Source organism: Mirounga leonina, unplaced genomic scaffold (genome assembly GCF_011800145.1).
Source record: "Mirounga leonina isolate KUSES-001 unplaced genomic scaffold, KU_Mleo_1.0 Mir_178, whole genome shotgun sequence".
Taxonomy (NCBI): domain Eukaryota; kingdom Metazoa; phylum Chordata; class Mammalia; order Carnivora; family Phocidae; genus Mirounga; species Mirounga leonina.
The window spans coordinates 6,140,046-6,166,945 of record NW_023270464.1 but is presented as its reverse complement, the minus strand read 5'-3'; positions in this window follow the sequence as shown (position 1 = coordinate 6,166,945).

The window sequence follows — 26,900 nt, the reverse complement described above, 5'->3', positions numbered from 1 at the left end:
CAGGTCATGATCTCAGGTCGGTGAGATTGAACCCCTCATCAGACTCCATGCTCAGCAGTGAGTCTGCTTGAGATTCTCTCTCTCTCTCTCCCTCTCTCTCTCCCCCTTCCCACCCATAAGTGCACTCTCTCTCTCAAATAAATAAATAAATCTTAAGAAGAAAAAAAAAACTTCCAAATATTTTCAGCCTAAATTATTTCACTGGTGAATAGATTTACTACAGAAGTTGGCTCACATGGTTATGGAGGCTGAGAGATCCCACAGTCTACAAGCTACAAGCTGCAGAATCCAAAATCAGTTGGTGTAATTAAATCTGTGTCTTAAGATCTGACAACCAAGGGGACATTGATGTAAGTCCTCGAGTCCAAAGGCCTGAGAGCCACAGACTCCAATGTGTGAGGCAGAGGATGAATGTCAGCTCAAGGAACAAGAAGAAGAGGTCATCCTTCTTTCACCTTCTTGTTCTGTTTGTGCCCTAAATGGATTGGATAATGTTCACTCACATTGATGAGAGTGGATCTTCTTTACATGGTCTACTGAATCAAATACTAGCCCTTTCCAGAAACAGCCTCACTGACATATCTAGAAGTGATGTTTTACCAGCTATCTAGGCACCCCTTAGCCCAATCAAGTTGACACATAAAATTAGCCATCACACGGTGGTCTAAATCTAACAAAATATATATAGGGTAGCCAAATGGAAAACTGTAAAATACTGATTAAATAAATAAAAGATCTAAATAAACAAATAGCTCATCTTCATAGATTAGAAGTTTTAATATTATTAAACTGTCAATTTTCCCACTTTGACTTACAGATTCAATGTAATCCCAATAAAAATTTCAGCAAACTCCTTTTCAGATATCAACAATATGATTCTAAAATGAATATGGAAAGTGAAAGTATCTAGAATAGCCAACATAATAATGAGGAAGAAAAACATTTGAAGACACACAATATTTCAAGCCTTACAGTAATGAAGGCAGCATCATAATGTTATTGGCTAAATAATAGACAAAAAAGATTAATGAAACAGAATGCAGAATAAAGAAGTAGACCCCCAAAATATAGTCAAATAATCTTTGACAAAGGTATTAAGGCAATTCAGTGGAGTAGGAACAGTCTTTCCAAAAATGTCTTAAATTGGACAACTATATTTAAAAAATAATCTTAAGACTTACGCAAAATTAGTTCAAATGTATTATAGAAGTAAATGTAAAATACAAAACTCTAAAAATTCTAGAAGGCATAAGAGAAAATCTACATGACATGGATTCAGTGATGAGTTTTTATTTTTATTATTTATTTATATTTTTTAAGATTTTATTTATTTGAGAGAGAGAATGCATGCACACATGCATGTGAGATAGAGAGAGAGACCATTGGGGGGGTGAGGCACGTGGGTTGGGTGAGGGGCAGAAAGAAAAGCAGACTCTCTGCTGAACAGGAAGCCCCATGCTGGGTTCAATCACAGAAACCCAGGATCATAACCAACTGAGCCACCCAGGCACCCCCCAGTAATGAGTTTTTATTTTTATTTTTTTTTAATTTAGAAATTTATTCTGTTTAATCCATAGGCTTTATATAGCTTTAGTTTAAAAAAAACAAAATAACAAAACAAAACAAAAACAAAAAGAGTGAAAACAAGACACTATTTCAAAGTCTGGGCCCTTCCAGCCTTCCAAATATGAGAGCTCTGAAAGTTGTATATACCAATTGGAAGAACAAGACAAAATTATGAGTGGAGCCATGACATTTCATGAAACAAACTTTTATATAACTGAAGGATCCTTCCTGGGACTAGTTGTCTTTACAAAAAAAAAAAACAAAGAAAGAAAGAAAGAAAGAAAGAAAGAAAGAAAGAAAGAAAGAAAGAAAGAAAGAAAGAAAGAAAGAAAGAAAGAAAAGAAAAAAATTAAAAGGAATGTAGCTTCCTTAAATATTTGCACACAGATTTTTGTATGAACATTACTTTTTCAAGTCCGTTGGGTAAAAACATATGAGTGTGATATGTAAGACTATGTTTCACATGGTTGGAAACAAAAAATGTCTTCCAAAGCAGCTGTACCGTTTTGTGTTTCCACGCTACAGGAATGAGCTTTCCTGTTAGTCCACATCCTTGTTAACAATAAGTCTTATTTGGGGACAGGGGGTTCAGCCATTCTAATATATGTAATGGTATCTTTTTGTTGTTTTAATTTGCATTTCCTTAAAGACAAATTATGTTGAGTATCTTTTCATATGCTTATCTGCCATCTGTATGACTTTTTTTTTTCAGATTTGTGTGTTCATATCTTTTACCCATGTTCAAACTGGGTTATCCTGGTTCTTATTGCTAAGTTTTAACTTATTTGTATATTTTGGATATAAGTCTTTTATCAGATATTTCCCCCAAATATTTCCCCCAGGCTATCATTTTGTTGTTTCATTTTTATCAGTATCTTTCACAAAGCATTCTTTATTATAATAAAGTATGATTCACCAATTTATTTATTTTATTTTTTTGACATTTTTTCTTTGTTTTATTAAAAAAAAAATTATTGTTATGTTAATCCCCATACATTACATCATTAGTTTTAGATGTAGTGTTCCATGATTCATTGTTTGTGCGTAACACCCAGTGCTCCATGCAGAACGTGCCCTCCTCAATACCCATCACCAGGCTAACCCATCCTCCCACCCCCCTCCCCTCTAGAACCCTCAGTTTGTTTTTCAGAGTCCCTCATCTCTCATGGTTTGTCTTCCCCTCCGATTCCCCCCCCTTCATTCTTCCCCCCCCTGCTATCTTCTTTTTTTTTTTCCTTAACATATATTGCATTATTTGTTTCAGAGGTACAGATCTGAGATTCAACAGTCTTGCACAATTCACAGCGCTTACCAGAGCACATACCCTCCCCAGTGTCTATCACCCAGTCACCATCCCTCCCACCCCACCCCCCACTCCAGCAACCCTCAGTTTGTTTCCTGAGATTAAGAATTCCTCATATCAGTGAGGTCATATGATACGTGTCTTTCTCTGTTTGACTTATTTCACTCAGCATAATACCCTCCAGTTCCATCCACGTCATTGCAAATGGCAAGATCTCATTCCTTTGGGTGGCTGCATAATATTCCACTGTATATATATACCATATCTTCTTTATCCATTCATCTGTCGATGGACATCATGGCTCTTTCCACAGTTTGGCTATTGTGGACATTGCTGCTATAAACATTGGGGTGCATGTACCCTTTCGGATCCCTACTTTTGTATCTTTGGGGTAAATACCCAGTAGTGCAATTGCTGGGTCATATGGTAGCTCTATTTTCAACTTTTTGAGGAACCTCCATACAGTTTTCCAGAGTGGCTGCACCAGCTTGCATTCCCACCAACAGTCTAGGAGGATTCCCCTTTCTCCGCATCCCCACCAACATCTGTCATTTCCTGACTTGTTAATTTTAGCCATTCTGACTGGTGAGAGGTGGTATCTCATTGAGGTTTTGATTTGGATTTCCCTGATGCTGAGCGATACTGTGCACTTTTTCATGTGTCTGTTGGCCATTTGGATGTCTTCTTTGGAAAAATGTCTGTTCATGTCTTCTGCCCATTTCTTGATTGGATTCTTTGTTCTTTAGGTGTTGAGTTTGATAAGTTCTTTATAGATTTTGGATACTACCAATTTATTTTTTTAATTAATTTAAAAGGAACCAGGGCCTTTGAAGAAGTGCCTGATTCTAGGATTGGGACAGGAAATGCACAAGATGAACCTAGAACATCCTGTATTAGAAGAATGCAAAAAAGTGCAAAAAACTCACACACCCCCAAAAAACCATAATGGTGGTAGTATGTCAAAGTGACACAAGAACAAGCAAAAGAGCTCTCACTGGTCAAAACTAGAAGAATTTTAGCAACAAAAGAAAGTATAGTATTGGATTATAACCCAAAGTATAAAATAAATATCTTTGAGTTCACACTGATAAAAATAATTGCTAAACAGGGGCATCTGGGTGGCTCAGTTGGTTAAGCATCTGTCTTCAGCTCAGGTCATGGTCCCTCAGTCTGGGGATGGAGGCTTGTGTAAGACTCTCTGCTCAGAGGGGAGTCTGCGTCTCTCTCTCCCTCTGCCCCTCCCCACTGGGTCATGCTTTCTTTATCTCTCAAATAAATAAATAAAATCTTTAAAAAATAATTGTTAAACAAATAAATAAATTAGAGGGAAGAAGAGACTAATCTCCTCTATAGAAGAATTCCAAAAATCCATGTAGATATTTCATTCTCAAGAAAGTGTAGCATAACTCCCCATTCCTTATGCATGGCCTATTTCTAGTGACTTCTTTCCAAAGACTACAGTATAGAAAGATAGGAAAAAATAAGTTTATTTGGAAAAATCTGACAAATGTTACTTCAGCCAGGTGATCAGCAACAATGATAAGTCATGTTGATAATTTGTACCCTTGATATGATATGATAAAAATGAAACTTTACCACTCTATTCTTCCTCCTCCAAACACACATCTGCAATCTAATCATTGAAAAAATATCAGACAAATCAAAATAGAGAGATGTTCTACAAATTTCCTGACCACTCCTCAACACTCTCAGGATCATCAAAAACATGGTAAGAAAAAAAAAAAAAAAAACATGGTAAGTCAGAGAAACTATTATAGCCAAGAGAAGCCTAAGGAGATAGGTCAGATAACTATGATGTAACATGGCAACTAATATTCCATTTTGGATAGGATCCTGAAACAGAAAAAAAAATATATTAGGTAAAACTTGAGGGAATCTAAATAAAGTAAGAACTTTAATTAATAATAATTTATCCATATTGGATCATCAGTAGTAACAAATGCATCATACCAATATAATAATAGAAAAAAACTTAGTGTGAGTATATGACAATTCTCTTCTTTTTTTTTAAGATTTTATTTATTTATTTGACAGAGAGAAACACAGAGAGAGAGGAAACACAAGCAGGGGGGTGGGAGAGGGAGAAGCAGGCTTCCTGCAGAGCAGAGAGCCCAATGTGGGGCCTGATCCCAGAGTCCTGGTGTCATGACCTGAGCTGAAGACAGATGTTTAATGCCTGAGCCACCCAGGCACCCTGAGAATTCTCTTCTACCTCCACAATTTCTATGCAAATTTAAAACTCTTATAAAAATGAAGAATATTTAAAAAATTAACAGTGAAAATAAATGTTTCTCATTCGTATTCTCATATTCTATCTAGAGATGATTGTCTCAGACCACAGCAATCTTTGTTCCTTGTTAAATAATTTCTTTTGCCTCTGTCTTCATGGCCTTTTTTTCTCTCCAAAGCCCTAGGTTTTTTGGGTTTTTTATTGTTTTTGTTTGTTTGTTTTTTGTTTTGTTTTTTTGCCAAAAGATTGCAAATAGTTTTGTGTTTTGCTCTAAGTGTTTTACTTATATAGGTTTTATATATTAACTGTATTTTAAACTCCCTGATAACAGGAGTCTATTCTGCTTTTCACTGAATTGCCTTTAATGTAATGTCTCCAGCTTCTATAAAGGTCACTGTAAAGCAAATTTAGCCATATAAAATTCATCATTTTCTTTTGTGGTTGAAAATTGTAAAGAAAGGAACACTTCAGGAATGGTGGAGTGAAGACTTTTGAAAACCTATTTTTTAAAAGAAAAGAAAATAAGAAAACTGACAAGAAAATGTTAAAATCAATCAACCCAGGCCTTGGAACAGTCTGAGGAGTGTTTATTGAAAAGCAGCGATGAATCTCATCTCAAGAACAGTAAGCATTGTGTCATTTAATTTGCCCTATTTCCATCCCACTCTCTCCAGCTCTGTAGTAGCCTTGGAAACAGCTTCACAACTACAGTAGCTCTGAAAACCAAAGGCTAAAGGCTACAGGGAGCACACTAGTATAGTCCCCCCAAAAGCTCCTTTCCCAGAGAATTGTCATTATTTGACCAATCTGGCAGCTTCCACTAAACCCCCAATTGCAGGGTTTGTACTTGTTTGATCTGACTTGAAGTTCACCTTGCTTGTCTTCTCCCTGGGGCATTTGTTGAAAACAATCAGAGGCAATTAACTTCAGCTGCCTGAGGCACTGTTTCCAGTTTGGGGGCAAATGAGAGACTGACTAAAACCTTGTAAGTTAGAGCTGTAAAATGAGAATGTTCATACAATTCTTTTGAAAATCTGTAACAAATTTCTGGGGATGTAGAAGCCCACATGCAGATAACAAGGCTATGCACATACCAAGGGAAAGTTGGCCAAAATCTCTCACCTATGAATGAACTTGAGCCTCTGAAAGGCAGTTAGGAAGGCTAAGTCAAAGATGTAAACTAGCTATCGGAACATTGAAAGAATGCACAAATCCCTTTGGCAAAGAATGGATGACTTATAAGCACAGGTATTTAAGGAAATCTGTACATAATCATTAGCTAACTGTTAAGTAAATTGAACATATTTCAGTGGTCACAAGACAAACAAAAAAAAAACACCCAAAAAACAGTTTTTACATAATTAGTTGAAGAAAGTCACTGAAAAATCAAATAGCGTTAACAACAGCAATCAAAACTAAACAGCAATAACAACAAACACGGGGGGATTTCATCTCCAAATCAAATAAAGTTGTCCAATTTTCAATGGACAGTTATGAAACATGCTCAGAAACAGGAAAGCCTGGCCCATACACAGGAATAAAGAGTAGTTAATAGAAATTTTCTCTAAGGAAGCCAGACTTTAGATTTATTAGACAAAGATGTTAAATCAGATATACCCAAAGTTAGGTAGATATGCTCAAAAAGCTGAGGATAACCATATCTAAAAAACTAAAGGAAAGTATGAGTATCATATGCATCAGATGGAGAATATCAACACAGAGACTGAAATTATTAAAAAACAACCAAATAGAAATTCTGAAGTTGGGAAGTACAGTAACTGAAATGAAAAATTTACTAGAGAGATTCAACAACATATTTAATCTGGCAAAAGAATCAGTGAACTTGAACATAGGTTAGATAAACAAAAAATGGCATATCCATACAATAAAATATTAGTCAGCCCTAGAAAGGAATGAGTACTGATGCGTGCTACTACATGGATGAACCTCGAAATAGTATTGTAACTGTAAGAAGCCAGGCACACAGGCCACATATTATATGATTCCATTTTTATAAAATGTTAAGGTAAATCCATAGAGACAGATAATAGATTAGTGGTTTCCAGGGAGTGGTAGGGGGATAATGGGGAATAAACTACTAATAGGGATAAGGTTTCTTTTTGCAATGCTAAAAATATGGTGAAATTATATAATGGTAATTTTTGGGCAACTCTGTGAAAATTTAAAAATCACTGAATTGTACAGTCTAAAGAGGAATTTCATGGTACTTTAGTGTGTCAGTAAAGCTGTCATTTATTTTTTCAAATGTCAAAGTACATTGCCCACCAATCATCTGAAAAAGTCTACGTGAGTAATTTCTTTTAGAATGTAGAGTCAAGAGAATTTTTACTTTCCTGAAGTTTCTGATAACTGAACATATTCTACTTACTTCCTTATTGGAAAGCTTAGAATCAAAATTAAAATTCAGTTATAGAAATAGAAATTAGTGTAGTCCCTATGGGTTTTTTCTTTTCTTAAGATTTATTTATTTATTTATTTATTTATTTTTATTTATTTAGAGAGCACGAGTGAGCATGGGCAGGGCACGGGAGAGGCAGAAGCAGAAAGAGAGGGAGAAGCAGACTCCCCACTGAGCAGGGAGCCTGATGCCGGATTCTATCCCAGGATCCTGGCATCATGATCTGAACCAAAGGCATATGCTTAACCAACTGAGCCACCCATTTATCTATGCACCCTTTATTTTGCTTGTTTTGGCCTTTGCCTCTCAAATTCCCCTTCATCTTGAAATTCTCTGACAATTCTAATTTCAATAGTGTTCCCAACATGTATCTATTGTAAATGTCTTCAAATAAAGGATAAAAATAACTTGCAGAATGATTTATCAATAAATCATATTTTAATATGAATGTCCAATCATATAACAATTATTTGAAAAATAACATGGAGATTTGAATACCTTAGATAACATGTGAATTTGAGCATAATTGAAATACGTATACAAACATGATATTTAATGTATATTTACTCTCATTTTATTCAACACACATCTGATCATTGAATTATGTTTGTAACATTATTCTTGAATGGCCATACAGCCTCTTTAATATTTTTTGACTTAACAAATTTTATTTTCCAATCATAGAGAATGGTCTAATGAAGGTTCACAAACTTTAGTTTTTGTATCATGGCTTCTGATCTGCTAAGCATTCTCTACCATGAGGAATAATGTGCACAAGACTAAAAACCATTCCCTATCCCATATCCAGGGTCCAAGGTCTTAATTTATCAAATATATCTCAGATTTCCTTTCCTATCTCTTTCTCTTCCACTACTTGAATACTTTCATGTTACAGATGTTACAGTACTTTCGATCAGTGCTATTCCTCATCTGTCTTTGTATAAAAGTAGATAGAAAATAGGTGATTAATATATAATTAGATTGGTGATAAAGAATCAGTCCTTTATTTCAATCACCCTTCACAGCTCATTGTACAGCAGCTCTCAGGCCTCAATCCATACCCCACTGCTCACTACACTTGCCCAGTGTGTCCTAGCTTGAAGGTCAGGACCTCATTTGTTTATAACCATTTTTCATTGCACAAAGAAATGTACCATTTTATATAAATTGTTTGTAGGATCTAATAACTTTACATCTTATTCATTAGATAAACTGTTCATACGACAAGTCTAATTCTAAGTTCAAAAGTGCCCGGCTAGCTCAGTCAGTAGAGCATGAGACTCTTAATTCTAAGTTCAAGATTTTTCCCTTCCTATACTCAGCAGTCTTTTAAAAACACCAACCATTGTTTGAGTTACAATTTCAACCACATCTATGAAGTTTTCATTCCAAGTCGGAAAAAAAAAAAATAATTTTTGGCTATCTGTTCATTCAGCACTTATATCTTGCATATATATTAATAATAAAATGATTAAAATTAGATAAAATAAAAATGAAATTTAAAAATGCCTAGACATTTCAAATTAAAAACAGAATGCCATTTACTTTAGCATCACAAAAAGTGAAATACTTAGTTATAGATCTAATTAAATATGAAAAGATCTATATAGGAAAGCTACAGAATTCTCATGAAGGAAATTTAAAAAATAAATAAGAGGAGAGATATTCCATGTTCATAAATAGAAAGATTAAATATTGTCCAAATGTCAGTTCTTCCTAACTTGATATAAAGATTCAATGCAATAGAAATCAAAATAAAAATAATTTTAAAATGTAATATTTACAATTGTTAGATCTACTTGTTGGATCTACACCCCCAACATGGGAGCAACCATCTACATAAGCCAATTGTTAACCAAAATAAAGAGTCATATTGATAATAATACATTAATTGTAGGAGACCTCAAAACTCCATTCTCAGCAATAGACAGATCATCTAAGCAGAAACTCAACAAACAAACAAGAGCTTTGAGTGACACACTGGACCAGATGGACCTCATAGATATATACAGAACATTCCACCCTAAAACAACAGAATACTCATTCTTCTCGAGCACACATGGAACTTTCCCCAGAATGGACCACATACTGGGACACCAATCAGGTCTCAACCAATACCAAAAGATTGAGATTATTTCTTGCATATTCTCAGACCATAATGCTTTAAAACTGGAACTCAATCACAACAAAAAAATTGGAAGAAATTCAAACACCTGGAACCTAAAGTCCACTCTGTTCAATAATGTTTGGGTCAACCAAGAAATCAAAGAAGAGGGGCGCCTGGGTGGCTCAGTCGTTAAGCGTCTGCCTTCGGCTCAGGTCATGGTCCCAGGGTCCTGGGATCGAGCCCCACATCGGACTCCCTGCTCAGCAGGAAGCCTGCTTCTCCCTCTCCCACTCCCTGCTTGTGTTCCCTCTCTTGCTGCGTTTCTCTCTGTCAAATAAATAAATTAAATAAATAAAATCTTTAAAAAAATAAGAAATCAAAGAAGAATTTAAACAATTCATGGAAACCAATGAAAACAAAAACACATCAGTCCAAAACCTATGAGATACTGCAAAGGCAGTCATAAGGGGGAAATACATATCATCCAAGCCTAACTCAATAAAAATAGAAAAATCCCGATTTCACCAACTAACTTTACACCTTAAAGAACTAGAGAAAAAGCCACAAATGATGCCTAAGCCACACATTAAAAGAGAAAAAATTAAGATTAGAGCAGAGATCAATGAATTAAAAACCAGAAACACAGTAGATCAGATCAACAAAATTAGAAGCTGGTTCTTTGAAAGAATTAATAAGATTGATAAACCACTGACCAGATTTAGCCAAAAGAAAAGAGAAAGGACCGAAGTTAATAAAATTATGAATGAAAAGGGATAGATCATGACTATCACCAAGGAAACAGAAACAATTATTAGAAATTATTAGCAACAACTCTATGCCAATAAATTAAGCAACCTGGAAGAAATGGATGCCTTCCTGGAAACCTATAAACTGCCAAGACTGAAACAGGAATAAATTGACAACCTGAATAGGCCAATAACTAGTAATGAGATTGAAGCAGTGATCAAAAACCTCCTCAAAAACAAGAGTCCAGGGCCTGATGGATTCCCTGGGGAATTCTACCAAACATTCAAAGAAGAAATAATACCTATTCTGAAGCTGTTTCAAAAAATAGAAACAGAAGGAAAGCTTCCAGACTCATTCTATGAGGCCAACATTACCTTAATCCCCAAACCAGGCAAAGACCCCATCAAAAAGGAGAATTTTAGACAATATCCCTGATGAATATGGATTCCAAAATTATCAACAAAATCCTAGCTAATAGGATCCAACAATACATTAAAAGAATAATCCACCATGACCAAGTGGGATTTATCCCTGGGATGCAAGGGTGGTTCAACATTCACAAATCCATCAGTGTGATAGAACACATTAATAAGAGGAGAGAGAGGAGTCATATGGTTCTCTCAACTGATGCAGAAAATGCATTTGACAAAATACACCATCCTTTCCTGATTAAAACTCTTCAGAGTATAGGGATAGAGGGAACATTCCTTAAGTTCATAAAATCCATCTATGAAAAACCCACAACGAATATCATCCTCAATGGGGAAAAGCTAAGAGCCTTTCCCTTAAGAACAGGAACATGACAAGGATGCCCACTCTCACCACTATTCAACATAGTACTAAAAGTCCTAGCAACAGCAATCAGACAACAAAAAGAAATAAAATGTATTCAAATTGGCAAAGAAGAAGTCAAACTCTCTCTTTTTGCAGATGACATGATACTTTATGTGGAAAATCCAAAAGACTCCATCCCCAAATTACTGGAACTCATATACAGCAATTCAGTAATGTGGCAGGATACAAAATCAATGCACAGAAATCAGTTGCTTCCTTATACACTAACAATGCAACTGTAGAAAGAGAAATTAGAGAAACGATTCCATATACAATAGCACCAAAACCCATAAGATACCTTGGAATAAACCTAACCAAAGAGGAAAAGGATCTATACTCTCGGAACTACAGAACACTCATGAAAGAAATTGAAGAAGACACAAAAAGAGGGAAAAACATTCCATGCTCATGGATCAGAAGAATAAACATTGTTAAAATGTCTAGGCTACCCAGAGCAATCTATACCTTCAATGCCATCCAGATCAAAATTCCAGTGACATTTTTCAAAGTGCTGGAACAAACAATCCTAAAATTTGTATGGAATCAGAAAAGACCCCGAATCGCCAAGGAAATGTTGAAAAAGAAAAAAAACAAAGCTGGGGGCATCACATTGCCCAATTTCAAGCTATATTACAAAGCAGTGATCACCAAGACAGCATGTTACTGGCACAAAAACAGATATATTGACCAACTGAACAGAATAGAGAGCCCAGATATGGACCCTCAACTCTATGGTCAAATAATCTTCAACAAAGCAGGAAAAAAACATGCAATGGAAAAAAAGACAGTCTCTTCAATAAATGGTGCTGGGAAAATTGGACAGCCACATGCAGAAGAATGAAACTCGACCATTTTCTAACTCCATACACAAAGATAAACTCAAAGTGGATGAAAGACCTCAATGTGAGACAGGAATCCATCCACATCCTAGAGGAGAACATAGGCAGGAACCTCGTTGACATCAGCCACAGCAACTTCTTTCAAGATACATCCCCAAAGGCAAGTGAAACAAAAGGGAAAATGAACTTTTGGGACTTCATCAAGATATAATGCTTCTGCACAACAAAGGAAACAGTCAACAAAACAAAGAGGCAACCCACAAATGGGAGAAGATGTTTGCAAATGACACTACAGACAAAGTGCTGATTTCCAAGATCTATAACGAACTCAAACTCAACATCCAAAAAACAAACAATCAAGTCAAAAATGGGCAGAAGACATGAACAGACATTTCTCCAAAGAAGACATACAAATAGGTAACAGACACTTGAAAAAATGTTCATCATTAGCCATCAGGAAAATTCAAATCAAAACCACATTGAGATACCACCTTACTCCAGTTAGAATGGCAAAAAATAATAGGAAAGTAAACAACAAATGTTCGTGAGTATGTGGAGAAAGGGGAACCCTCTTACACTGTTGGTGAGAATGCAAGTTGATACAGCCACTGAAAACAGTGTGGAGGTTCCTCAAAAAATTAAAAATAGAGCTACCCTATGATGCAGCAATTGCACTACTGGGTATTTGCCCCAAAGACACAGATGTAGTGAAAAGAAGGGCCATATGCACCTCAGTGTTCATAGCAGCAATGTCTGCAATAGCCAAACTGTGGAAAAAGCCGAGATGCCCTTCAACAGATGAATGAATAAAGATGTAGTCCATATATACAATGGAATATTACTCAATCATCAGAAAGAATGAATACCCAACTTTTATATCAACATGGGTGGGACTGGAGGAGATTATGCTAAGTGAAATAAGTCAAGCAGAAAAAGTCAATTATCATATGGTTTCACTTATTTGTGGAACATAAGGAATAGCATGGAGGACATTAGGAGAAGGAAGAGAAAAATGAAGGGGGGGAATCAGAGGGAGAGACGAACCATGAGAGACAATGGACTCCAAGAAACAAACTGATGGTTTAAGGGGGGAGGGGGTGGGGGGATGTGTTAGCCTGGTGATGGGTATTAAGGAGAGCACGTACTGCATGGAGCACTGGGTGTTACATCAAAACAATGAATCGTGGATCACTACATCAAAAACTAATGATGTATTGTATGGTGACTAACATAACATAATAAAATAAAATTTTTTTAAAAAGGTAACATTTACATATTTGACAAACCATGATTTCATAGTTAAATTGAGATCTTAAAATGTTGAGTGGTGCCTGGGTGGCTCAGTCCATTAAGCATCTGCCTTTGGTCCTGGGATCAAGCCCTGTGTTGGGCTCCCTGCTCAGTGGGGAGTCTTCTTCTCCCTGTCCCCCTGTTCCTACCTGCCCCCCCCCACTCATGCTCTCTCATGCTCTCTCAAATAAATGAAATAAGAAAAAAAATAACTAAATAAAATAAAGTGTTGATATAACAAACATGGATTTAACCTTTTAACCTAGACAATTTTATCTGAGCTGTCTAGGCATTTTTTAGATTTAATTTTTTTAGAGCAGATTCACATTACAACAAAACTTAGAAGGAAGTACAGAGATTGCCCATATACCCTCTGCCTCCACATGCATATCCTCCATTATCAATCAGCATAATTCACCAGAATGGCTTTTTTTCTTCTTCTTTTTTTTTTTTTTTTTACCAAGAACAAATCTACATTGACACATCATACTTACCAAAAGTCCGTATTTTACCTTAGGATTCACTCTTGATATAAACTATATTCTATAGGTTTGGACAAAGGTATAATGATATGTATCCATTATTAGAGTATCATATGAGTTTTTTTGCTTCCCTAAAAAGTCATTTGTGCTATGCCTATTCATCTATCCTCACACCCTCATGGAAACCACTAATCTTTTAAATGTCTTCACATTTTGCTTTTTCCAGAATACAAGATAGAATCATACATTATATAGCCTTTACAGATTGGTTTCTTTCACTTAGTAATATGTATTTAAAGTCTTTTCATGGATTGCAATTTGTTTCAAGATAATTTTTGTTACTTCTCGAGTTATTTTTATGCTGATTGCTTTGAAATTATTGTCAGATAATCCCAATATTTGATTCATTTATTTCAGTGTTGGCATCAGTTGATTTTTCTTTTTTTGTCATGTAAGTTCCTATTTTCCTATTTATTGCACATGTTTTGATATTATGTTACTTCTGGATCTTATTTAATTTTTTAAATTGTCATTTACCTTTTTAGGCTTACCATACCAGTTATTACCTAATTTGGAAGGGTTGGTTCCAATGACAATATAATTTTCAGTCTTTGCACTAATCCTTAATGCTGCTGTTTGAGGAGGAAGGAAGAACTTCCCCAAACTGGGTTATTTGGTGTCTCTAAGTGGGTAAAGGCAGTCTCTGGTCTGCAAAGATAAAGTGTATTTCCCTGGCCAGGTGCTGGTGGTGGTGTGAACCCCCTTCCCTGGGCCCCTGGCTGTATAGTTTCTCTGGGTAGGGGAAGGGGCATCAAGCTTGCTGGAAAAGGAGAGCCCTTACCTTGGCTGCTTATTGTTAACCAAACTTCTAGTCAATTGATCTCCCTTGCTAGTTCTCCTAGTGTTATTGGAAAAATGTCCATTTAACTTATGGGAGGGAATAAGCCTACCTGGGTTACCTTCTGTTGCTACAGGGGGATTGGGAAACTCTGGGTCTAGATCACCTTTCCTGTTGGATGGGAGTTATAGTTGTTCCTCCAGACTTGGGCCTCCTGACCCAAGTCTTTCCTGTTACCACCTTTCAGAGTTCTCCTTTAGTTGTTTTTTTTTTTGTGTGTGTGTGTGTGTTTTTAAATTTCTATTGTTTATGATTGTACTTAGTGGGAAGGGCAGAAAGATATGAGTCAATGCCATCTTGTCAATCCAAAGTTCTGAGTTATCTACTTTAATTTACTTAAATAAAAACAAAATCTCTCACTTATATGTAGAATCTAAACAAAATAAAACAAACAAATGAACAAGCAAACAAAACCAAACACACGCTTAAATACAGAGAAAAAAACTGATGGCTGCCAGAGGGAGATGGGTAGGAGGATGGGCCAAATAGAAAGGGAGATGAGGAGGTACAAACTTCCAGTTATAAAATAAATAAGTCATGGAAATAAAAAGCATAGCATGAGAATATTGTCAATAATCTTGTAATAAATTGTATGGTGACCACACTTATAGTGGTGAGCATTGAGTAATATACAGAATTTTTAAATCAATATGTTGTATACCTAAAATACTATAACATTGTATGTCAATTATATTTCAATAATAATAAAAAAGAATAAAATCTCTGGGCCTGGCAAATGGATATCAGTGTTAGGCTCTTGCCCATTTCCTAGATTAGGTTCAGAACTACAGGCCCAGAGATTACATAATGAAGGAATCCAAATATATCAAAGGAATGACTCTGTGGTTGCATAAGTTCTTCCTGTGAATTTTCCTCCTGTCAGTCTTCAAAGAAGATTGGTTGATGGACTGGGATAGGAATACCCAAATTTTCTTAGATGATTAGACAGTGACTCTGAGTTAATGCTATTTCCTGGGGTCTTTGAATACCATTTGTCTCCACTGGGTCAAGTGAACACTTGTGGGAGTCAGGTGATAAACAGAGTTTCACTTGAATTTTCCTCATGTATGCCCTTTAGCTATGTTGGATATATGCTTATAAAATTAAGATAAATCCTAATAAAATTCAACAGCCTACAGTCTTAGAAGTTCTGGATGTGAGTACTGTGACATACATTAGGATAAACCTCCCCAAATGGAAGACAATTTTTGTGTCTTAAAGTCCAGACTTCTTAGAAATAAGCAACTCATTTATGAACATCTCTGAATTTTAAAGGAAAGACAAAACATTCCTGGGTATATTGTGCTGATTCTTTTACTAAGTGGTCTACAGATATCTAGATGTGAGTGGGTCTCAGAGCAAAGAGGGATCTCCAGTGAGAACCAGGAGGAGGACTTGACTCACATTCAAAAACCATTATTTCATGTGATCTTAGACAAGTCTCTTAATATACCTTGCTTTGGTTTCCTAACTTGGAAATTGCAAATAAGAATAGGACCACTTCATATAGCTTTTAGCAGAGTTAAAATAAATAATCCATTAAAATGCTTAGATTAGATTCTGAAATATATTTTTATTTATTTTTAAAGATCTTTATTTATGTATTTTTAGTAACACAAGCTTCTTTTATTATTATTTTATTATATTCAGTTAGCCACTGTATTGTACACCATTAGTTTTTGATCTAGTGTTCAATGATTCCTTAGTTATGTATAACACCCAGTGCACATCACAACACATGCCCTCCTTAATACCCATCACCCTGTTACCACCTCCCCTACCCCCCTCGCTTCTGAGACCCTCAGTTTGTTTCCTGGGGTCCATAGTCTCTCATGGTTCATCTCCCTCTCTGATTTCTCTGCCTTCAGATTTCCCTCCCTTCCTCTGTAGTCCTCCGTGCTATCGCTTATGTTCCATATATGAGTGAAACCATATGATAATTGTCTTTCTCTGTTTGACTTACCTCACTTAGCATAATCCCCTCCAGTTCCATCCATGTTGTTGTAAATGGTGGGTATTCATCCTTTCTGATGGCTGAATAATATTCCATTGTATATATGTACCACAGCTTCTTTATCCATTCATCTATTGAAGGACTTGTCAGCTCCTTCCACAGTTTGGCTATTGTGGACATTGCTGCTATCAACATTGGGGTGCATGTACCCTTTTATTTCACTACATCTGTATCTTTGGGGTAAATACCCAGTAGTGCAATTGCTGGATCATAGGGTAGCTCTATTTTTAACATCTTGAGGAACCTCTATGCTGTTTTCCAGAATGGCTGTACCAGCTTGCATTCCCACAAGCACTGTAAGAGGGTTCCCCTTTTTCCACATCCTTGTCAACATTTGTTGTTTACTTTCCTATTAATTTTTGCCATTCTAAGTGTTGTAAGGTGGTATCTCATTGTGGTTTTGATTTGAATTTCCCTGGTGGCTAATGATGATGGACATTTTTTCATATGTCTGTTAGCCATTTGTATGTCTTCTTTGGAGAAGTATCTGTTCATGTCTTCTGCCCATTTTTTGACTGGGTTATTTGTTTTTTAGGTGTTGAGTTTGAGAAGTTCTTTATAGATCTTGGCTATCAGCACTTTATCTGTAACATCATTTGTGAATATCTTCTCCCATTCCGTGGGTTGCCTCTTAGTTTTGTTGACTGTTTCCTTTGCTGTGCAGAAGCTTTTTATCTTAATGAAGTCCCAAAAGTTCATTTTTCTTTTTGTTTCCCCTGTCTTTGGAGACGTATCTTGAAAGAAGTTACTGTGGCCGATGACGAAGAGGTTCCTGCCTATGTTCTCCTCTAGGATTTTGATGGATTCCTGTCTCACATTGAGGTCTTTCATCCATTTTGAGTTTATCTTTGTGTATGGTGTAAGGGAATGGTCCATGTTCATTTTTCTGCATGTGGCTGTCCAATTTTCCCAGCACCACTTATTGAAAAGATTGTCTTTTTTCCATTGGATATTTTTTCCTGATTTGTTAAAGGATTGTGCAGTCTACAAGAGACTCATTTTGAACCTAAAGACAACTCCAGACTGAAAGTGAAGGATGGAGAACCATTTATCATGCCAACAGACCTCAAAGGAAATTGGGGTAGCAATTCTTATATCAAACAATTTAAAATTTAAACCAAAGTCTGTAGAGATCCAGAGGGACACTATATCATTCTTAAAGGGTCTATCAAACAAGGAAATTTAACAATTGTAAATATCTATGCCTCCACCATGGGGGCAGCCAACTACATAAGCCAGCTAGCTGTTAACCAAAATAATCAGATAGACAATGATACATTAATAGCAGGAGATTTTAACACTCCACTCTCAGCATTGGACAGATCATCTAAACAGAAGATCAACAAAGAAACAAGAGCTTTGAAGGACACATTGAACCAGATGGACTTTGTAGATATATACAGAGCATTCCATCCTAAAACAACAGCCTACTCAGTCTGCTCGAATGCACATGGAACTTTCTCCAAAATAGACTACATACTATACTCACTATTTCTCCAAAATAGACTACATACATACTCACAAATCAGGTCTCAGCCAATACCACAAGACTGAGACCATTCCCTGCATGTTATCAGACCACAATGCCTTGAAACTGGAACTCAATCACAAGAGAAAATTTAGAAGGAATTCAAACACTTGGAAGTTAAAGAGCATCCTGCTAAAGAATGATTGGATCAACCAGGAAATTAAAAAAGAACTTAAACAATTCATGGAAACTAATGAGAACAAAAAAACTCCAGTCTAAATGCCTTTATTTATTTATTTGAAAGAGAGAGAGAGAGCTAGTGAGGGGAGGCGTGGTGGGGGGAGAGAGAGGTACAAGCAGACTCCGCACTGAGCATGGAGCCTGATACAGGGCTTGATCTCATGACCCTGAGATCATGATCTGAGCCAGAATCAAGAGTTGGATGCTCAACTGATTGAGCCACCTAGGTGTCTCTGAAATATATTTTTAATAGATGTCATTTATTAATCCCTTTATTCATATTATCATTACTATAATTATTTCATATATGTTATTAATAATATATGATACATTAATATAATATATAATAACATAAGTTATATATATGTTATATATTATATTAAATATACAATATAGAAGTATATATAATATATAATATATAATAATATATAATATTTACATTATGTAATAATATAATTTTAGTAATATATAATACATAATTTCTATGTGACTAAGAAAAATGGAACACTGCTTTAATTATGACTGGATATTTTTATTTCAAATATTTTCTACCAATCTGTGACTTGTTCTTTTAATCTCTAATGCTGTCTTTTACTACAGAAATTCTTAGTTTTTATGACTCTAAAATTATCAGTCTTTTCCTTTTGGTTTAATGCTTTTTGTATACTGCTTATTGTGTATGAAGATGTTATTCTGTGTTACTTTCTAGAAACTATTTTTTATCTTTCATGTTTAGCTATATAATCCACCTGGAATTTATTTCTGTCTATAACATGTGGTCAAGTCCAAGATTTATTTTTCCCATGTGGATACTCAATGGATCTAGTGCAATATATTGGAAACACCATCTTTCCCCATTATACTGTAGTGACAAAGATGATAGAATGATAGATATAGATAGATTGATATAGCTATAGATTTGTATGTGTTTTTCTTTAAAATTTTTTTTTTACTTCAGTCCTTTGTCTCTCATTGTGCCAATCTTGAACTTTTTAAATTACAGTAGTTTTATTTTTTATTTTGTTTTAAATATTCTATTTATTTATTTGGGAGAGAGAGAGAGCATGAACAAGGTGAAGGGCAGAGGGAGAAGCAGACTCCCCACTGAGCATGGAGCCCGATGCAGGGCTCCATCCCGTGACTCTGGAATCATGACCTGAGCAGAAGGCAGATGCTTAACAGACTGAGCCACCCAGGTGCCCCTAAATTACAGTAGTTTTAAAATAAGACTTGATATCCAGTGGGATAAGTCCTCCAACTTTGTTGAAGATGTTCTTGGTTTTTCTTATGTCTTTACATGATTCAGCTTATAAATTTCCACAAAAGGCCTGCTAGGATTTTGACGATTTAATTGAATCTATAGATCAACTTAGAGAGAGCTGACATCTTTACAGTATTATGTCATCCAATTGCAGACTATGGTATATTCCTCTAACAATTAGGTCTTCTTTAATTTTTTTCAGTAATATTTTTGAACTTTTCATGTAGTTTTTGTGCACATCTTTCTTTTCTTTTTATTTCTGTTTTATTAAAGCATAACAAATATAGAGCTCACAAATCTGTAGTGTAGAATCTGATTATTTTAGATGTGCATATATGAATGTAATCATCATTTAGAATAAACCATGATGATATCTTCAGCATGACAGCAGATATATTTGTGCTCCCTCCTAGTTGATACCACCCAAAAAATAACCATGATTCTGATCTCTATGAGCAGAGAAACAGTGTTTTTGAATTTCATACAAACAAGCACACAGGATATATGAGTATGGTCTTTTTCAATCAATTATATATATATGATATTCATTCATACTGCAGTGTGTTGCAAAGTTTAATACTTCTTATTATTGTGTTTCATTTCATGTTGTTTATATACCTATTTAACCTTTCTACTAATGGACATTTGTGTTGTTCCAGTTTGGCACTATTATAAATAATGCCGCTGTAAACATTATTGACTCCGAGAAACAAATTGAGGGTTGTGGAAAGGGAGGTGAGTGGGTGGATGAGGTAACTGAGTGATAGGCATTAAGAAGGCCACGTGATGTGATGAACACTGGGTGTTATACGCAACTAATGAATCACCGAACACTACACCAAAAACTAATGATGTACTATATGTTGGCTAATTGAATTTAAATTTAAAAAGAGAGAGGGAGAGAAAAGAAAAAAAAAAACAAAACTTAAAAACAAAACAAAACATTATTGCCTTTTGGTAAGCATAAGCATTTTCTACTCTTAGGTATAACCCAAAAATTGCTGGGCCATATTATCTATCTGTCTGTCTGTCCGTCTGTCTGTCTATCATCCATCTATTGGGTACAGTACTGTACTACTGTAATGTGTATATATAGTCGGTATGTATAGTTGGTATCATGCATATATTGCCAAAGTGATGTACCCATTTCTACTCCCACTGGAAATATATGAATTTTAGTTATGGTGAATGGGTAGTGAAGTATCTGTTCAACTATTTTACTCATTTTATATTTTGCTTGTTTTATATTGAATTATTAATACTGTTCATAATTCTTTGTTTTCAAAGTTTTTTATATGACTTAGATATGATTGCTATGTTGATTTTTTAATGGTAAATATGTTCTCTCTGTATGTAGCTTGCCTTTTTCATTCTCATATCAGTATACTTTGCTAAATAGAGGTTCTTTTTTTTTTTTCTTTTTAGAGAGAGAGAGAGTATAGGGGGATGGACAGTGGGAGAGGGAGAAAGAGAATCCCAAGCAGACTCCCCACTGAGCGTGGAACCCAACATGGGGCTCAATCTCATGACCCTGAGAACATGACCTGAGCCAAAATCAAGTCACATGCTTCACCAACTGAGCCACCCACTTGCTCCTAAATAGAGGTTCTTGATTTTGATGAAGTCAAATTTATCATTTATTTTTCATATTTTTTTGTCTTATCTGAGAAATCTTCCTGTTCTAAAGACATAAAGATATTTTCCCATACTTTCTCCTAAAAATTTTATTGTTTGTAACCTTTCAGGCATATGATCCACTCCAAATTAATTTTTTTTTGATCCACTCCAAATTAATTTTTGTGTTGAGTGTGTGGTAGGCAAGATCTATTTTTTTTATTACATACAGTTATCCAGTTGACACAGCATTATTTATTGAAGTAATCATCATTATTTTTTCCACTGAATTCCACCCATTTTTTTTTTTTTGTAAATCATGTGGCTGAAAATTTATGGATTGTTTATTGTTTTTCTATTCTAATGCCCTATTGTTTTCTTTGTGCCAGTAACCACACTTAATGATCTATAATAGTTATTGATATATAGTAGTATAAATTCTCCCACTTTGTTCTATCGTTGTTATTTAATCAAGATTGTGCTGGCTTTTGCATTCTATTTATTTTACATAAATTTTAGAATCCTGACTGAGAAATATGCTTTCATTTTGACTGTATTGCATTGAATCCATAGATCAATTTTCAGGGCAAAGAAGATTGCTATTTTAACAGCATTGAATTGTCCAATCTACTTAAGAGTATACAGTGCCATTTATTTAAGTCTTTTAAATTTTCCTCAGTGATGTTTTCATTTTTAATTAGATTTATTCATAAGCAATTTTATATTATTGGTACTGTTGTAAAATTATTTTCACTTTAAGTTGCTTTCTTTAAAGATTTTATTTGTTTATTTGTCAGAGAGAGAGAGAGAGCAAGAGAGCACAAGCAGGGGGTGTGGCAGGCAGAGAGAGAAGCAGGCTCTCCCCTTAAGGTGCTTTTTAAATGTTGTTTTTTTCGATTATTTGCTGGTGGTGTATAGAAATGCAGTAGAAATGAAATCGACATATTATATTGACCTTTATATCAGCAGACTTGCTAAAATCAAAATCATTTTGGGGCGCCTGGGTGGCTCAGTCAGTTAAGCAGACGACTTTTGATTTCATCTCAGGCCATGATCTCAGGGTCATGGGATTGAGCCCTGAGAGGATTCCAGTGCTTAGTGCAGAGTCTGCTTTTCCTTCTCTCTCTGCTCCTCCCCCAAGGAATCAATCTCTTTCAAATAAATAAGTAAATAAATAACAAACAAATAAAATCTTAAAATCAAATTCATTTGTTTGTAGATTATTTGGGGCTTCTATGTAAACAATCTGCAAATAGTAAAAGTTCATCATTTTAATTTCTACTATTCTTACCTTTTATTTCTCTTCCTTGTCTTTTTTTTTTTTTTTAAGATTTTATTTATTTATTTGGCAGAGAGAGACACAGCCAGAGAGGGAACACAAGCAGGGGGAGTGGGAGAGGGAGAAGCAGGCTTCCCACGGAGCAGGGAGCCCGATGTGGAGCTCGATCCCAGGACCCTGGGATGATGACCTGAGCCAAAGGCAGACGCTTAACGACGGAGCCACCCAGGCGCCCCTCTCGTCCTTGTCTTTTAACAGAGCATACAACCTCCAGCGCAGTATTGAATAAAGGTGGTATAATATCTTTGCCTTGTCCCTCACCTCAAAGAGAAACATTCAAAACTTTATCATTGTTTATACAACAAACTGTAGTTTTGTTCATATATACCCTTAATGTATTTAAAACTTTCTATTTCTGGGACACCTGGGTGGCTCAGATGGTTAGGCATCTGCCTTTGGCTTGGGTCACGATCCCGGCGTCCTGGGATCGAGTCCCGCATCGGGCTCCCTGCTAGGCAGGGAGCCTGCTTCTCCCTCTGCTGCTGCCTCTCTCTCTCTCTCTCTCTCTCTCTCTCTCATGAATAAATAAATAAAACAAACAAAAAAAAAGAAAAAGAAAAAAATTAAAAAAAAAAAAACCTTTCTATTTCTAGTTGCTATGGGCTGAATGTTTCTGTCCCACAAGAAACCATTTGTTGAAATCCCAAAGCCCAGTGTGACGGTGTTAGTAGGTGGGAAATTTAGGTTGTCTCAGGTTGTGAGGATGGAGCTCTTATAAATGGGATTAGTGCTATTATGAAAGAGACCCCAGAGAGCTCCCTAACCCCTTTCACTATGTAAAGGCGCAGTGAGCAGTTGGTAGTTTGCAACCCAAAAAAGGGCATTCACCAGAATGCAAAATTGCTTGTACCCTGTTGTCAGACTTCTAGCCTCCAGAACTGTAGGAAATAAATTTCTGTTGTTTATAAATCACATAGTCTGTGGTATATTATCATAGCAGCCAAAACAGACTGAGATGCCCCAGTACCTATGAATACACCTTCCACCCATATTTGGGGTTTTAAAACCCTTCTCCAACAAAAGGAAGCAGAGTCCTTGAAGAAATAGCCAATTCTAGGATTGACACAGAAAATACATGAGATGATAATAGAATATCTTATAGTGGCAGAAATTAAGTAAATGAGATAAAAAGAAGACCATAATGATGGTGGTATGTCAAAGTGACACAGGAACAACCAAAAAAGCTCCCATTGGTCAAAGTTGGAAGAATTTGAGCAACAAAATATATATTATAGTATTGGATTATAACCCCTAGTGTAAAATAAGTGGGACTAGTGTTCTCACATAAGAAACTCCACAGTGCTCCCTAACCCTCTCTACCATGTGAGGACACGGTGAAACTCTGCAACCCAGAAAAAGGTCTTCATCAGACCACAACCATACTAACACCCTGATCTCAAACTTCCAGCCTCCTGAACTGTGATAAATCAGTTTTGGTGTTTATAAATCAGCAGTCTGTAGTATTTTGTTATAGCAGCCTGAATGGACTAAGACAGTAGTTAACTAGGGATTTTTATTATAAACACTTGTTGATTTATGAAATGCTATTTTCTTTATCTATTAGATAATCATTTCTCTCTTCCCCTATACTCTGTAAATGTAATGGATAATCTGATTGTTTTTTTTTTTTAAAACGTGTACTTTGTTATGTTGTATTTTTCTTTGATTGTTGCTCTGTTGAAATTGATGGGTCTTTTTCTCTCTGGCTTCTTTTATGGATTTGTTCTTGTCTTTGATTTTCAGGAGTTTTACTATAATGTGATGTAGCGTGCTTTTTTTTTTTTTTTAATCTTACATGGGATTCAGAATGTCTTTTTTTTTTAATTTTATTCTTATGTTAATCCCCATACATTACATCATTAGTTTTAGATGAAGTGTTCCATGATTCATTGTTTGTGCACAACACCCAGTGCTCCATGCAGAATGTGCCCTCCTCAATACCCACCACCAGGCTAACCCATCCTCCCACCCCCCTCCCCTCTAGAACCCTCAGTTTGTTTTTCAGAGTCTATCGTCTCTCATGGTTTGTCTACCCCTCTGATTTCCCCCGCTTCATTCTTCCCCTCCCGCTACCTTCTTCTTCTTCTTCTTCTTCTTTTTTTTCTTAACATATATTGCATTATTTATTTCAGAGGTACAGATCTGAGATTCAACAGTCTAGCACAATTCACAGCACTTACCAGAGCACACACCCTCCCCAGTGTCCATCACCCAGTCACCCCATCCCTCCCACCCCACCCCCCACTCCAACAACACTCAGTTTGTTTCCTGCGATTAAGAATTCCTCATATCAGTGAGATCATATGATACATGTCTTTCTGTTTGACTTATTTCACTCAACATAATACCCTCCAGTTCCATCCACATGGTTGCAAATGGCAAGATCTCATTCCTTTTGATGGCTGCATAACATTCCATTGTATATATATACCACTTCTTCTTTATCCATTCATCTGTCGATGGACATCTTGGCTCTTTCCACAGTTTGGCTATTGTGGACATTGCTGCTATAAACATCGGGGTGCACGTAGCCCTTCGGATCCCTACTTTTGTATCATTGGGGTAAATATCCAGTAGTGCAATTGCTGGATCATATGGTAGCTCTATTTTCAACTTTTTGAGGAACCTCCATACAGTTTTCCAGAGTGGCTGCACAGCTTGCATTCCCACCAACAGTATAGGAGGGTTCCCCTTTCTCCACATCCCCGTCAACATCTGTCGTTTCCTGACTTTTTAATTTTAGCCATTCTGACTGGTGTGAGGTGGTATCTCATTGAGGTTTTGATTTAGATTTCCCTGATGCTGAGCGATATTGAGCACTTTTTCATGTGTCTGTTGGCCATTTGGATGTCTTCTTTGGAAAAATGTCTGTTCATGTCTTCTGCCCATTTCTTGATTGGATTCTTTGTTCTTTGGGTGTTGAGTTTGATGAGTTCTTTATAGATTTTGGATACTAGCCCTTTATCTGATATGTCATTGGCAAACATCTTCTCCCATTCTGTTGGTTGTCTTTTGGTTTTGTTGACTGTTTCCTTTGCTTTGCAAAAGCTTTTTATGTTGATGAAGTCCCAAAAGTTCATTTTTGCCCTTGCTTCCCTTGCCTTTGGCGATGTTTCTAGGAAGAAGTTGCTTCGGCTGAGGTCAAAGAGGTTGCAGCCTGTGTTCTCCTTTAGGATTTTGATGGACTCCTGTCTCACATTGAGGTCTTTCAACCATTTGGAGTCTATTTTTGTGTGTAATGTAAGGAAATGGTCCAGTTTCATTCTTCTGCATGTGGCTATCCAATTTTCCCAACACCATTTGTTGAAGAGACTTTGTTCCATTGGACATTCTTTCCTGCTTTGTCGAAGATGAGTTGACCATAGAGTTGAGGGTCCATTTCTGGGCTCTCTATTCTGTTCCATTGATCTATGTGTCTGTTTTTGTGCCAGTACCATGCTGTCTTGATGATGACAGCTCTGTAATAGAGCTTGAAGTCCGGAATTGTGATGCCGCCAGCTTTGCTTTTCTTTTTCAATATTCCTCTGGCTATGCAGGGTCTTTTCTGGTTCCATACAAATTTTAGGATTATTGGTTCCATTTCTTTGAAAAAAGTGGATGGTATTTGGATGGGGATTGCATTGAATGTGTAGATTGCTCTAGGTAGCATTGACATCTTCACAATATTTGTTCTTCCAATCCATGAGTATGGAACGTTTTTCCATTTCTTTGTGTCTTCCTCAATTTCTTTCATGAGTATTTTATAGTTTTCTGAGTACAGATCCTTTGCCTCTTTGGTTAGATGTATTCCTAGGTATCTTATGGTTTTGGGTGCAATTGTAAATGGGATCGACTCCTTCATTTCTCTTTCTTCTGTCTTGTTGTTGGTGTATAGGAATGCCCCTCACTTCTGTGCATTGATTTTATATCCTGCCACTTTACTGAATTCTTGTATGAGTTCTAGCAGTTTTGGGGTGGAGTCTTTGGGGTTTTCCACATAAAGTATCATATCATCTGCAAAGAGTGAGAGTTTGACTTCTTCTTTGCCAATTTGAATGCCTTTGATTTCTTTTTGTTGTCTGATTGCTGTGGCTAGGACTTCCAATACTATGTTGAATAGCAGTGGTGATAGTGGACATCCCTGCCGCGTTCCTGACCTTAGGGGGAAAGCTCTCAGTTTTTCCCCACTGAGAATGATATTTGCTGTAGGTTTTTCATAGATGGCTTTTATGATATTGAGGTATGTACC